The sequence below is a fragment of the Triticum dicoccoides genome, chromosome 1B, assembly GCF_002162155.2.
Source record: "Triticum dicoccoides isolate Atlit2015 ecotype Zavitan chromosome 1B, WEW_v2.0, whole genome shotgun sequence".
Classification (NCBI taxonomy): domain Eukaryota; kingdom Viridiplantae; phylum Streptophyta; class Magnoliopsida; order Poales; family Poaceae; genus Triticum; species Triticum dicoccoides.
Genome location: NC_041381.1, coordinates 707,800,981 through 707,814,224, shown reverse-complemented (window position 1 = coordinate 707,814,224; position 13,244 = coordinate 707,800,981). Strand labels below are relative to the sequence as shown.

The window sequence follows — 13,244 nt, the reverse complement described above, 5'->3', positions numbered from 1 at the left end:
GGCCTCTGCACGCGCGAGCATTCACGAGCCGGTTCCGCGGCGGCGGGGCCGGGGCTATGGCGGCGTCGGCGGAGGGCGGAGCAAGGCCTCTACAGGGACGACGGGCGTGGACGCTTCTCACGCGCCGGTTCCGCGGCGGCGGGGCCGGGGCTATGGCGGCGGTGGCAGAGGGCCCCCTACACGGGCGGGCGTGGTCGCTTCTCACGCGCCGGTTCCACGGCCGCGGGGCAATGGCGGCGGTGGCGGAGGGCCCCCTACACGGGCGGGCGTGGTCGCTTCTCACGCGCCGGTTCCACGGCGGTGGGGCAATCGCGGCAGAGCCGGAGGGCGGCGCAAGGTCTCTACAGGGACGACGGGCGTGGACGTTTCTCTCGTTCCGGTTCTGCGGCCGGGCAATGGCGGCGCGGTCGCGATCGCCGTGGACGCCGGCTGGCTGGAGGCTACTGCACGTACGCGTCTCTCCCTCCCTCGCCTGCGCTCTCTCTCTCTCTCTCTCTCTCTCTCTCTCTCTCTCTCTCTCTCTCTCTCTAAACCCTATCGATCGCTGACCCCGATCGCCATTCTTTTCTTGCGCTGCCGCCCGCAGCAGCAGTTGCAGAGGGGGATGCGGGGCGTCGCTGCGATCCCCATTTCATGCCACCGATCCCACTTCTTCACGAGGTTGGTAGCATGCATTGCATAATCAACTTTCTTGCTGGAGCTTAATTAATCAGATACCAACATAGTAGCAAGCAAACCAATCTGATAGCTCTTGGACTACTTTCCATTTCTTGCAGCCGAAATTAATTACTTGGGTCATCAGAATTAATCGAGCTTCACTAAAATTACCCACATTGAACTAGCTATAGCTTAGTTCCATCAATTAGCGATAATGAACAACCCAGCTGCTAGCTAGTTTCTTTCTTGCGTTGTTTCCGCCGCCCGCCCGCGAGAATCAAAATTCTCCGTGCCAAAATATGACGTTTTGGTAGGCTAAACGTCATATAGTTTGGCACGGAGGTTGTATAATGTATCCTGTAAAGAGAAAAAAAGAAGGAAAGTATATTATTATGTACATCGATCTTGGGGGGCTTTCGGTAGAGAAATAGTCACAGTAATTAAGATCAAATTGTTGTCACACGTACACAGGTTAAAAATGGTTGCGCACCATATATAATATACAATATAAGCAGAAGCATCTCAAAGGGTGCCATCCTGCTTTACATCAATGGAAGGAGGATAAGTTTGTTGCTCATGGAAAGCAGTAATTAAGGCACTCAAAAGTAATTAAGCAGTAGAGTAACATGTAGTACAAAACTCAAGCCCTGGAATGGATTCACCCATGACCCTTCCCTTGAGATCTTTCTTCCATCTTTCACCCATGCTGATGATGGGTGACATCCCTTTTAATTTCTTCCATGAGGAAACATGCATGTTACACTCTCTCAATCCAGTAGCTTACCCCGGCCCCTTGGTAATCCATCAGCGTTACACAAACTTGCTACGATCCATCAAGCCGGTGCTCCACATCCACTTTGGACACACAAGCGCCCATATTCCCTGCCAAGTTCAATTCCTTCCTTATTCGTGACAGCCCTCACTTTCCTGCCAAACCAAGCACCAACATTCAGACATCTCTAAAGGAAGACAGCAAAAGAAAAACATCCATGCAGGATATCTATCATGCCAAAAGTATTGTTCTGAGCTCGAGCACAGACGTCGAGCTGAGTCCTTTTATGTATAATCCAAGCACCAGCTCCGTCATGCTAATCCACCGTCAATAGCTGAGTCTGCTTCAGGCCCCATAACCATGGAGGAGGCGGTACTGACCTCCGATGGCGCAATGCACTCTATTTGTCCTTGCACCCAAGCCTGATCTTGCTCCATCTCTTCAGATTTGTCGTCAGGATATTAGTATGCAGGGTACCCAAATTCAGAACAAAGCAGAAGCACAAGTCACATCATTCATAGACTGATCTATATAAGCAATGCAATCATAATATGAAAACTGCAATGGTAACATGGTCGTAAGCCATGCAATTACTGAGCAGCATCACAAGACGGTCATAAGCATAACACTAGTGTTGTCAAGACAGACAAGCTCCACTGCCTTCATGTATAAATATTGAAATGGCTGAAACTGAATGGTTTTTTATTGGTAATGGGTAAGGTGAGGAGCAAGGACGTCCCTCTGCGGGATTTACTATGTGCGTCTGCGAGATTTGCTTAACCCGGATGAAATCAAACACCTGAACATAAAAAAAAAAACCAAGTCATTAGTAACTAATCACAATACACTAAATTCTGCACACAAAGTACATCCAGCACAGTAGACCCATGTGAGCAAATTGACCACACTCACAATCCAACTCCTCACCTCCATCTACCATGCTCACTTTCTACGACACTACACACCGCCTCTCCTTGTGTGTGTATCGCAATATATACGCCTTCCCCTTATCTATCTCCTCCACCTAGTAGGCACTGTACTCATACAGGATAAGGCCGAACTGCTCGAACATTGCTCATGTGCCTATTCCGCTGGCATGTCGCTCAATGTCTAAGTTAGCTCTCATGAGCGGTCTCCCTTGCAAATCAGAGCAAATGTCAGACAGAAACAATTTTATTTGCCATGCCAACAAGAATGGCAATGCATTTTACATCTTGATCAAGGAAACTTACACTTCTGGTGGCCTTCTCGGCACACTTCTCCTCTGCATGCAGTGCACAAACCATCACAGGAGCACACGATGAATCCAGCACATGCTCGCGTTTGCTAAATGATACTAGTCGTTACCGCACAATCACTCCTAAATATGAAGGTCCTGTAACTGCTCTGAATGCCACACCTTTTTGCTAAATGACAAACGTACACAACAATGCCTTCAGTTTTGTGTATCACGCCTTCATCTCAGGGAAACCACTTTTGCTTGGTGCAGGCACATCTCATTCTGATTACGAAATCGCTGAATCTTCAACATGAAAATGCCTGTCAACATTTAGCAGTACTGTCCAGAAATCATGGTCATCCGCATATGTGAATACTTCTTAATTATCTTCAATAAGTGCAAGTTGTCATTCATTCAGTATCCTCACACCAAGAATACCATATGCACACTCATCAGTTCAGATTTTAGTCACTAATTTCTGGAGTTTGTACCACTGAAAGTCGACATACCTTCGCGTTCGCCTAGGAGCTCTAGGGTCATATCAACTGGGAATCATGTGTTACGTGTAACACCAAAACTCCAAAAGCTTTGAACTAGGGATTATTCTTCCTCTACTTGAGAGGATAACAAGATCACTCTTTCGAGTCCATCCCTATAATGAAATCCTTTTTGCTGTGGAGTCTGAACATATAGTTACTCTGAATTGCCATTTCATGCTTGTTGGCTTGCATTTATATTGCTCACAAATTATCCTTTTGTAGGTATCGCAGTCCCAATATTGCAATAGCTGTCGCTTCAATCGGAGCCCTTGGACTACAGTTGTGGCATATGATGACTAGACAGATCATCAGTTCTTCATGCAACGGCCTGTATGCCCCGCCTTGCATCGCTCAGCCGGAACATAGATCACCAAGAGTGGACTGGGTTGAGGCTGGTGCCGTCTCCCGTGCAGTGAGGCATCAAAAGGGCTGTCGTAAGTATATCAGTCTTCATTATTTAATTAGGAAATTTAATTAATCTAACACATGTTGCACCAATGCATACAAAGATAAATGTAATTATGGCACTCTTCTGTTAATATATGTGAAATTATTTGTATTGCACAACTAAAGGAGAATTGACAGTAAAAGTGCACTGGGCTGAAGTAGAGCCTATTGATAACATGCAATTAAATAGAACATGTTTATTTTTATTTCTGTTCATTTTTTGTTTTTTGAACTCCTTGTGGCAGATTCTTGCTGGGCTATGGTGGTTGTAGCAGCTATTGAGGCTCTACACTACATCAAAACGAAGGAGTTACTTGTGCTATCAGTTCAAGAGTTAATCGACTGTGACACAAAAAGCTTCGGATGTGCGGGTGGCTATACTGAAAATGCGCTTGAGTACGTACAGAAAAATGGTCTGTCCAGAGAATCAGACTATGGCTACATGGGCCGGGAACGTATACTAGGTTGCAAGAAAAATAAGGCACCAGCAGCGTCAATCACAGGTTTCAAAACCATCATCAATCCTACTGAAGAGTCCTTGGAGGCGGCAGTGGCGCAACAACCAGTTATCATTCGATTACAGTGCTCGCAGAGCTTCCAAGAGTGTAAAGGAGGTATTATTGACTCGCCACCAGCTGCACCCAAAAGCGAAGGCATGTTCGTGCACTATGTCCTGATTGTTGGCTATGACACGGACTCCAATGGCATCAAGTTTTGGCACATCAAGAACACCGCTGGTGAGGGTTGGGGCGAGGGGGGCTTTGGAAAACTCCGCAGGCATGTCGCTGACCAGCGAGGCGTTCTGGGTATGCTTATGTATCCAGCAATGTACCCGGTGCTGGACAGCTGACCTTCATCTATCAAGGGTCAAAGAGGAAGGGAGGTTGTGGGCAAAGGCCGGGGCTAATGGCCTTGGGGTATTGCTGCCTGGGACTTATGATGTGTGCATATGAACTTTGTTGTGTAAAATCAGGTCATGTACAATTGTACATAAGAAGTGCTGCATAGGTGTTGTGTAGGCAACATAGTTCGCTACTTACTGGATTTGTAGTAATTGCTTACAGGGATCTGCTGTAATTGATCACTTGTTGCATCCAGTATACAAACAAAAACAGTTCAGTAAGTAAAGGTAAGAAACAGGCATGGATGAGGTTGCTTGGTTCTGCAACCTAACTTGGCTGCTGTGTGTCCTGTTACCTCAAATCTTATGATGATTTGCTTGTAAGATAGTGACAAAACAGGGATCCGTTGCCTTAGCTGAATTTACGAGCTTTGTTGCCTAAAAATGTGTCAGCTTCTACTTTCTGGCGTTGCCTCTGCCTACGAGTTTTGTTGCCTACAACCAACACATGGATCTAGATTATCCTGTGTTTTGCCGCTTGTACGTGGTGCAGGCAACATGGTGTGCTTTCCCGAGCGACATGGTTTACTATTGTAGGCTACCTTTTTTTTTTTTTGCCATGCTTTAAAAGAAGGGCAGAAAACACAAAGATGTGACACCAAAAGGAGATAGAGGGGTGTGCGGGCTTGAGTTTTCGTACATTTGCATGGGAAGATGTGGGCAGCTTGGCTGAAATGAACTTGTCAGTCCCACGGACAGGTTGTTGTGCTGAAAGCAAGCCTTAAGCTGCGAACAAATAAGAGAAAAGATGATAGATGAAATGAACACGCAATATATGGTTGTGTTGAGAATGTGCCGAAGATGTAAGCAACCACTGAGATAAGCAATTGGCATATCGGATAAAATCTTTTGAAATGGTGTTTATGTAAACTACTTTCCAACTCCGTTTTCACAAGTTTTATTTGCCACTGCCAGAGCTAAGCTGCTCGATTCTACTTACTGTCGTTAGTACAAAGTTGGGTCATCTATTTTGGAACGGAGGGAGTAGCAAAAAGCTGGCTCAATTGCTTGTAATGTGAACTTGTGGGAAACAAGTCAACTCCTAGAAAGCCAAAGTAGCTTGATTTATCAGAGTAGATGTACACTAGTCAAACAGACATAGGAACCCAAGGCAGGCAGGCTTAATAATTACTTGCTCCGTCCCATAATACAGTATAATATAAGAGCGTTTTTTTCTTATATTATGGGACGGAGGGAGTAATAATAATTGTAAATAAATAGGACTTTCATTCATTCAGCCACCACCAGATGGTGAACTGAAGGTTGTAGCGATCTGTGCAAGTCTAAAAAAACAAAACAGGGGAGATGATTTCAGGGTGGAAAATCTCACCGTGTTCCTCACCCCCGGCCCGCCCTCCATGGGCCCGGACCTGACGCGCACAAGTTGGATGACAACTCTGGCATGCCTGCCGCCGCCGCCGCCTCACACTCAAGGCAGCCCGTCGTGGAGGTGGAGACGTGGGTCGTCGAGGAGCGGCGAGAGGAGGTCCGCCATGAGGTGCCACTCGTGCTGCTACGCCCTGGTGCCCCAGCCGCCCGACACCGCCGGCGGGGGGGATTCCGGTGGTGGCCGGCTCCGAGAGTGAGGAGGGGGAATTGCTCTCGGGCTCGGCTGGCCTGCGGGCGGACCAAGGAGATACGCCCAGGCCAGGCCAGCGTGGGCCGTGTCTCGCTTGCTGGTGCCGGTTTGTGGCCCAGCCGAGTGTGGTGCCATGTGTGTTCTCAAAAAAAAAAAAAAAAAAACTACTACTCCTAGTTGGTTGCCTACCGAAAATACAAAGGTGAACATGGATGCGCGCGCACCCACGTGAATAGTAAATTCATAAAAAAAACTAGAAAAAAATTTAACATTTCTGAAATTTCGCGGTATGAACCTTTGTCGATCATCCTACTCACGTGTGAAGTTTCCTGATGTATTGACACCCATGGTATTCTTAGTGAATGATACAAACGCAACCATACAATTCATTAAACAAAACAGTGTTTTTTAATATAGCTTCGATTTTGTCATTTTTGCCCACATTACCACAGATGTGATTTCTTCGTAAAACTTCATATGCGAGTATACCGGTTAATTATTTATATTAAAAAAAATTAATTCAGATTTTTTTTCTAGCATTTTGTTTGAATTTACTATTCATAAAGAGTTCACACGCACCTATGTCCATCAAATCTGTCCGTTGCCTACCCATAAAAAAACTAGTTGGTTGCCTAAAAAAACTAAACTACTAGTAGTTTTTCTATAAAAAAAACTACTACGAGTAGTAGACTGACAACTCCCTCGATCCAAAATTAGTTTTCGCTCAAACAGGGATCTACTGATGTATACACATTTGAGAGACAACTAATTCCAGACGCAGGGTGCTAGATAGGCCCTTTGAGTTGCGGGAGGCTAACTTGGAATGTGGCGTTGGAGGCCACAGTCTGGCGGAAACAGGCCTCATTCCATGTATGTCATGCGCGGGCGTCGGCAATACTTCATGTGAGGGCGTAGCAACAGACCCTCCACAGCCTTGTCATGCGCCGGCCATTCACCATCTTCTAAGTTTTTTTTTTTTTTTTTTTTTTGCGAATCACCATCTTCTAAGTTGACCTCGTCATCGAGGGCGGGTCTGAATCCACCGCTCCTGCTCCGAGTTCATCCTCCAACCAGCGTTTAGAGCAACTTCAATGAGGCGACCCATTTCGTCCGCCCGCGTCCGTTTGGATCGGCGCGGACAAAAGTGGCGGCCCAACACGCCGACCCAAAAGGAGACGCGTCCGTTTTTCGTCCACGGGCGACCCATTCCCGGCCCAATTTTGAGCCGGATTTGTGTCGGCGCGGACACGAGACGGACGCGTGCGCGCGTCTACTCCTCTCCCCGGGCCCGCCGGTCGGTGGCAGCCACCACCATTTCCCCCCATTTTTTCCCAAAACACTCCCGCGCGCGCCCCCGCCTCTCAACCAGCCATGGAGGACGCCATCGACCTCGACCTCGACGCCGCCGCCGGCCTCGCCTCCCTCGCCTCGTCCGACGCCGTCGCCCCCTCCGAGAAAGGCAAGCCTCGTGCCCCGCGCAAGACCGCCGCGACCAAGCCGAAGAAGGCACTGACGCCCGAACAGCGGGCAAGGGAGTCGGCCAAGAGGAAGGGCCAGAGGCACGCCACAAACGCGAGGGATGAGGCCGTCGCGGCCGCCGCGTAGCAGTAGTTCACCAACGCCCGCGTCGCGGCGGCAACGAGGGAGGCGCTCTACATGCTAGGGGTAAACCCTAGCCAGCACAACCTCGTCCAACCCGCCGCCGCCGCGGCCAGCACCGGCTCGTCGGCGTTTCCTCGGATGGTGCTGCCCGATTCACCCCGCGCGTCGGCTTGCAACCCGGTCCCCGGCTTCCACGCCTACCCGCAGGCCTCCCGCCTCCCCGGGGAGTGCTCACCCGACATTAGCGTGGTCGCGCCTTCCACGCCTGCGCCCGCGCCCATCGACCTCAACGCCACCCCGGTGGTCGGTGGCTCGTTGTCCGACGGCACGAGGAAACGCGCGCGGCAGACGCCGGCCAGCGGGCTCCCAGACGCCCGTAACATGTTCGTGGGAATGCCGTCCGCCGTCGACGAGGACTTCATGCAAAACCTCATCTTCGAGGGTGGTGCACCGGGCGCTGTTTACTATCCTGACGAGACACAAAGCCAGGACGGTCGCGGGGCGTTCACGCCGGCCGCTGGCTATGACCCCGATCAGGCGGCCTTCATGCGTGATTAGGTCGGCATCGACCTGGACGGCTTCCCCCTCGACCACGAGTTCCCGGACGACTATGGGCTGGAGGAAGAGGACGAGTGCGACATCGATGTGGAGCCTTTGTTCGAGGACGAGCTCGCCAACCAAGCCACCGGTCCTAAGCCGAAGCGCAAGAGCAAGCGCACGAAGGCGTATACAGCTGCCGAGGACAAGCTTCTTTGCGAGTGTTGGCGAGACATTGGACAAGACCCAAAGACGGGCGCCGAGCAAAAGCATTCGACCTTTTGGACTCGTGTGCACCGAGAGTTCCATGAGCGCAAGAAGTTTCCACCTTACCAATTTGTGAGCATGCGCGGGTGGGTCCCCATTTTCAAACGGTGGAGGGTGATCCAACAAGAGTGCAACAAGTTTTGCGCCACCCTTGAGAGCGTCAAGGCCCGTCCCGTGAGCGGCATCGGCATTCAAGACATGGTATGCTAGCAAGCAAGCCGCCCTCTTTTGTGTCATCAACATCATCCTTCTACGTCTTCACTTGCTATCACTTGTCCATATGCTTGCATGAAAATATTTTGTAGGCATTTCAAGCTTTGGAGGCATTCAAGGTTCAACACAATGGCAAGTGCTTCAACCTCTCCCATTGCTATCGGGTCATCAAGGACGAAGAGAAGTTCAAGGCACAATATGCCGCACTCAAGGCACGTGGGAGGAAGAAATCCGTGGAGGATGTTGGGGAGGGCGAGCAGGCACGGCCGCGGGGGAAGACCAACTCCAAGAAGGAGGACAAGCGAGATGCGGCCACCAACGCCTTGATCGCAAGCGTGGACGGCATGATGAATAAGAAGGACTCAAGGGAGGAGGAGCGTCGGCGTTTCAAGGCGGAGCAAATGGATGCTTTCATGGAGATCCAAAGGAGGAGGCTTGATCTTGACGCTGAGAAGCAAGCCAAGATGTTCGAACTCGAGGCGGAGAAGCAAGTCAGGATGCTAGAGATCGAGGCCGCCAACGCCAAGACCAAGGCGAAAGAAGTGGCTCTTGTAAGCATGATGACCGGGGTGGAGATCATGAAGGTGGATCTCAACACTGTGTCACCAAGGAAGAGGCCGTGGTTCGAGAAGATGCAGGCCGACATGCTCAAGTTCGACGACGAGTGATCTATGGCGGCGAGGACCATCTTTTTTGTATGCTGGCAGGTGTGCCGGCATGACCACGGGAGCCGCGATGGCGTGGTCGAACTCCAGTCCCACCCTTTTTTGTGTGCTGGCATGTGTGCCGGCCGGCTGGCGAGTGCGCCAGCAATGAACTGTGGTGATATTTTTTGAAGCCGGCATTGTATGCCGACGCTGGCATGGTGCCGGCGTGAGACATGGCCACTGGCATGATTGGGCGCGGGCCCTTTTTATTTAAAAGTTGAATGCGGGCATGAAATGGGTCGATGCGTTGGGCGCACTGCCGACCCAAATGGAATACTGGGTGGACAACGGGCGGCCGGCCGACCCAAACAGACAAAAAGCGGACAAATGCGCCGTCCATTTGGGTCGGCCTGTTGGAGTTGCTCTTAAGGTGGGTCTTAGTCCGCCCAAACCGACATGAGGTATTCCTCGACCATTGATGCGCTAAAGTGGCGGATGTTGAGGCGGGAGGTGAGGGGATTTTCTATGGCAAGAGGGGACAATGTAGCAGAGGAAAATGCGCAAGAGTGACATTTTTGGTTCGACTTGTGCGTCCCCCTTCGCTCTGTACTCTCGCGAAACAGGTGAATATTTCGGCTCCGCTCCTACAGACCCGGTGCAGGTCTACCTCATCTCCTGCAGCCTTAGGCCATGGAGATGCGGTGGATCTCGGCCTTTACCGGCGGTAGGGCTCCTGCTTAGTTTATAAGTGTCTTTGTAGGGTTTGTGTTCTGCTTAGAAAGACGAGGCGACGACGACTCCCTGATGATGGAATAAGATTCTCCCCCGCCTAGTCCTCGTCCTGACGGTGCGTCTAGCATCATCGGAGGGCGTGTGAAGGTGTGTAGCCCACATATCCCACATGATTCAGCAATATTTCTCTTTGATGGATCTACTTGGATCCAGTTTTCGTTCATCTTCATTGGTATTTCTACAAGTTGGATACTTTTGATCTACACTTCTTTTCGCCAGCGACAATTTTTGTTCTAGTGTGCTGATCCTTGAGGGTGTTCTAATTTTTTAAAGCATTCTTTGAACAATGCTCGCAGATTCAAAAAATATTTACTAAATTTTAAAAAAATTCATGAATTCAAACAATGCCTTAAGACTTAAAAAATGTATTGAATTTAAAAAACACAAATTTCAACGGATTAAAAAAATGCCTGAATCAAAAAATGATTGTGGATTCAAAAAATTCACTAAATTGTAAAAAGATTTGTGAATTCAAACAAAAAAGTTAGATGTTAAAAAATGTATTAAATTTAAAAAATACGAATTTCAAACAATGTTAACATATCTAAAAATGACAGAATCTAAAAAAAGATTATGGATTAAAAAATTCATGAATTCAAAAAGTGCGCAAGAAACTGAGAAAATATTTCTGAATTAAAAAATATTCATTAACTAAAAGAATGTTCATGGTTTCAAAAAGTATACAAAAAATAAAATTTGTTCCTTAATTTAAATATGAAAAAAATATAAAATAAAATAAAAACAGAATAAAACCGAAAGAAACACACAGAGAAAAAGGAAAAAAAATAAGTGATGGTTCTAGAACCTTTCCAAAACCGGTGGTAAAAAGAATAGAATAACCGGTAAATGGCCGGCCGATATTGGCTTGTACGCCCTGAGCGGGTGCGCATTTGGTCGACACATGTCGACTAATGTGGTAAACTAGGCGATTAAGGCGCGTGTTTGTTACGCTCGTCCATCTTCAAGAAAATTGAAATAAAATATTAAGAGAAAGCCCATATAGTAGATTTCTTTTATATAAAATCTAAACAATTTGAATTGCATGTGTCAGAAGTAATTCACTAACATAAATGCTTTTCCTATCATAATTTCTCTACATATGGGAAGAAACAAAAGAAAACTTGGAGCAAAATAGAATAAAACTATACCCTCTAAAGGTTGACATCACCTACTTTTGCACAAATTCAACCGTATTTGGAATGTCATCCATGTAGTTGGCTATCTCGACAAATGTATAGTACAAGCTAAACTTATATGTTTGAAAAATATGCATCTAGTGTTAAAAACAAAACAAAAAACTATGGATCTACAATATATTATAGTCGTATATAGCAAGAAATGAAGAAAAGCTTAGCAAGCCTGCATTTGATCAAAGTCACTGCAGACAAAATCCAACAATCAACAGACCATACAAAATGCCTCTCCACCAAAATAAAAAAAAAAGAATCCCCTTTTCTGCAAGAGCAAATACATTTTATGAAAAAGGAATTTTAACACAAGCCTTTAGTAACTCAAGAGAAGGAACAAAATAATCCAGAAAAAAAAGTATGGATTGAAATAAGCCTATCAATAATCTTGAGGAAAAATGGAAGATACCAAGATGAACTGATCTAAGTTAAGCAGCATGCTAAATCATACTCAGGAGAGGCAATAGAAATTATTTTTTATTGTAAGATTGTGTTGATGTATGGATGGTATTGACATATAGTTGGACACGAGAATAACAATGTTGGAAATTAGTAATATTTCAGGGCTCGATCATGGCCGACGAACGGCGGCCATCAGGGCTCGGTCCGAGGTGGTGGTGCATCTGGCGCAGCTTCAGCTGCCTGTGAGGGAGCTCGCAGTTGAGGCTCCGATGACCAAGGCTGACGAGAGTCTCCTCCATATATAAACCACGACGGCTTCTCCATCCAGTGACCAAGAAAGACGCGCACACGCCCGACGCTACAGGCTCGCGTTCACCGCGGCCGTCGTCACCGTCGCGGCCAACGGCCATCCCCGGCAAGCCACCTTGTCTAGAAGCCCCGCCATGTCGCGTTCTGCCTCTCCGTAGAAGGAATCTTGTTGGGAAGCCCTCAAGCTGTCGCGCACGTCCTCTCTTCCCCGACCACGTCCGCCGGCCGCCGCGTCTGATCTCTGGCCATGGCGAGCCCCGCGTCCTCCCGGCGGCTCCCTCGCTAGCTTCCCTGCGACGTCTATGAAGACGTGCGCGTCCACCAAGAGGAGCTTACCCTCGTATTCCAGCTGTATCCTCTTGAACCTGCGCTCCGGCTGTCGTGGATTTGCTCCCCTCACTCCTGTGGTAGCGTGCACGCAGGCGCCCACAATCGCACGCACACACCAGCCGGCGTCGTCCACGAACCGTGCGTTGCGTGGCCATGCTCGGCGACGGCCCCAGGGACAACCTCGACCGTGTGGCAGCCGCACCGGGGCGCGAGGTCGCGCCCATGCATGTTGGCGACGGCGAGACCGAGCTGCGCCTTGCTCCTTCGTGCCACGGGTTGGGGTCACCACATGCATGTCGTGCGCCTCCTGCTCTGAAGACCACGTCTAGATACATATTCATTTTGATGACAAGTATTTCCGGAGGAAGGGAGTACGACCAGCGAGCTCCCGGCCGCACCCGCACCGTGCACGCCCGCCACCTCGAAAACCGCCCGCCGCGCACGGGGCATGCCTCTCCCCTCCTCCTGCCCATCTCATACAACGCAACTGAAATGGCCCCGAGTTACCAAACTTGCTACTGTAGTGTGATGCGGCCGACGCAGGCGCTCCACAACAGAACAATGAGGTTACCCTGAATCCGGGTGTGAGATCGAAACTACTCCCTCTGTCCCATAATATAATGTCCCATAATATAAGTGTGTTTTTGACACTAGTGTAATGTAAAAAACCGTTCTTATATTATTATTTTTTAAAAGGAACACACTTATATTATGAGACGGAGGGAGTAATGACGCCCACTCACCCGATATGTGGACGACAAGTAATCGAACGATTCTGCTGCACTTTGGCCTTGTCATGGACGGTTTGGTCATCCGTGTCGTCTGCCTAGCAGCACTCGCGTGA

At 48.7% G+C, this 13,244-nt stretch overlaps 1 long non-coding RNA gene across 4 annotated transcripts; it reads right to left on the bottom strand.

Annotated features, from left to right (window-relative positions):
* Positions 1-1,129: 1,129 nt before the first annotated feature.
* LOC119349859 lies at positions 1,130-6,126 on the bottom strand. Of its 4 annotated transcripts, none has more exons than XR_005169563.1 (6): positions 5,866-6,126; positions 5,176-5,261; positions 2,662-3,616; positions 2,357-2,566; positions 1,698-2,228; positions 1,130-1,584 (listed from the first exon to the last, which is right to left on the bottom strand). It is a non-coding gene; the product is annotated as an uncharacterized LOC119349859 (long non-coding RNA). The 4 variants fall into 4 exon arrangements; XR_005169564.1 differs by having other exon boundaries at positions 1,810-2,228; XR_005169562.1 differs by having other exon boundaries at positions 1,130-2,228.
* Positions 6,127-13,244: the final 7,118 nt, after the last annotated feature.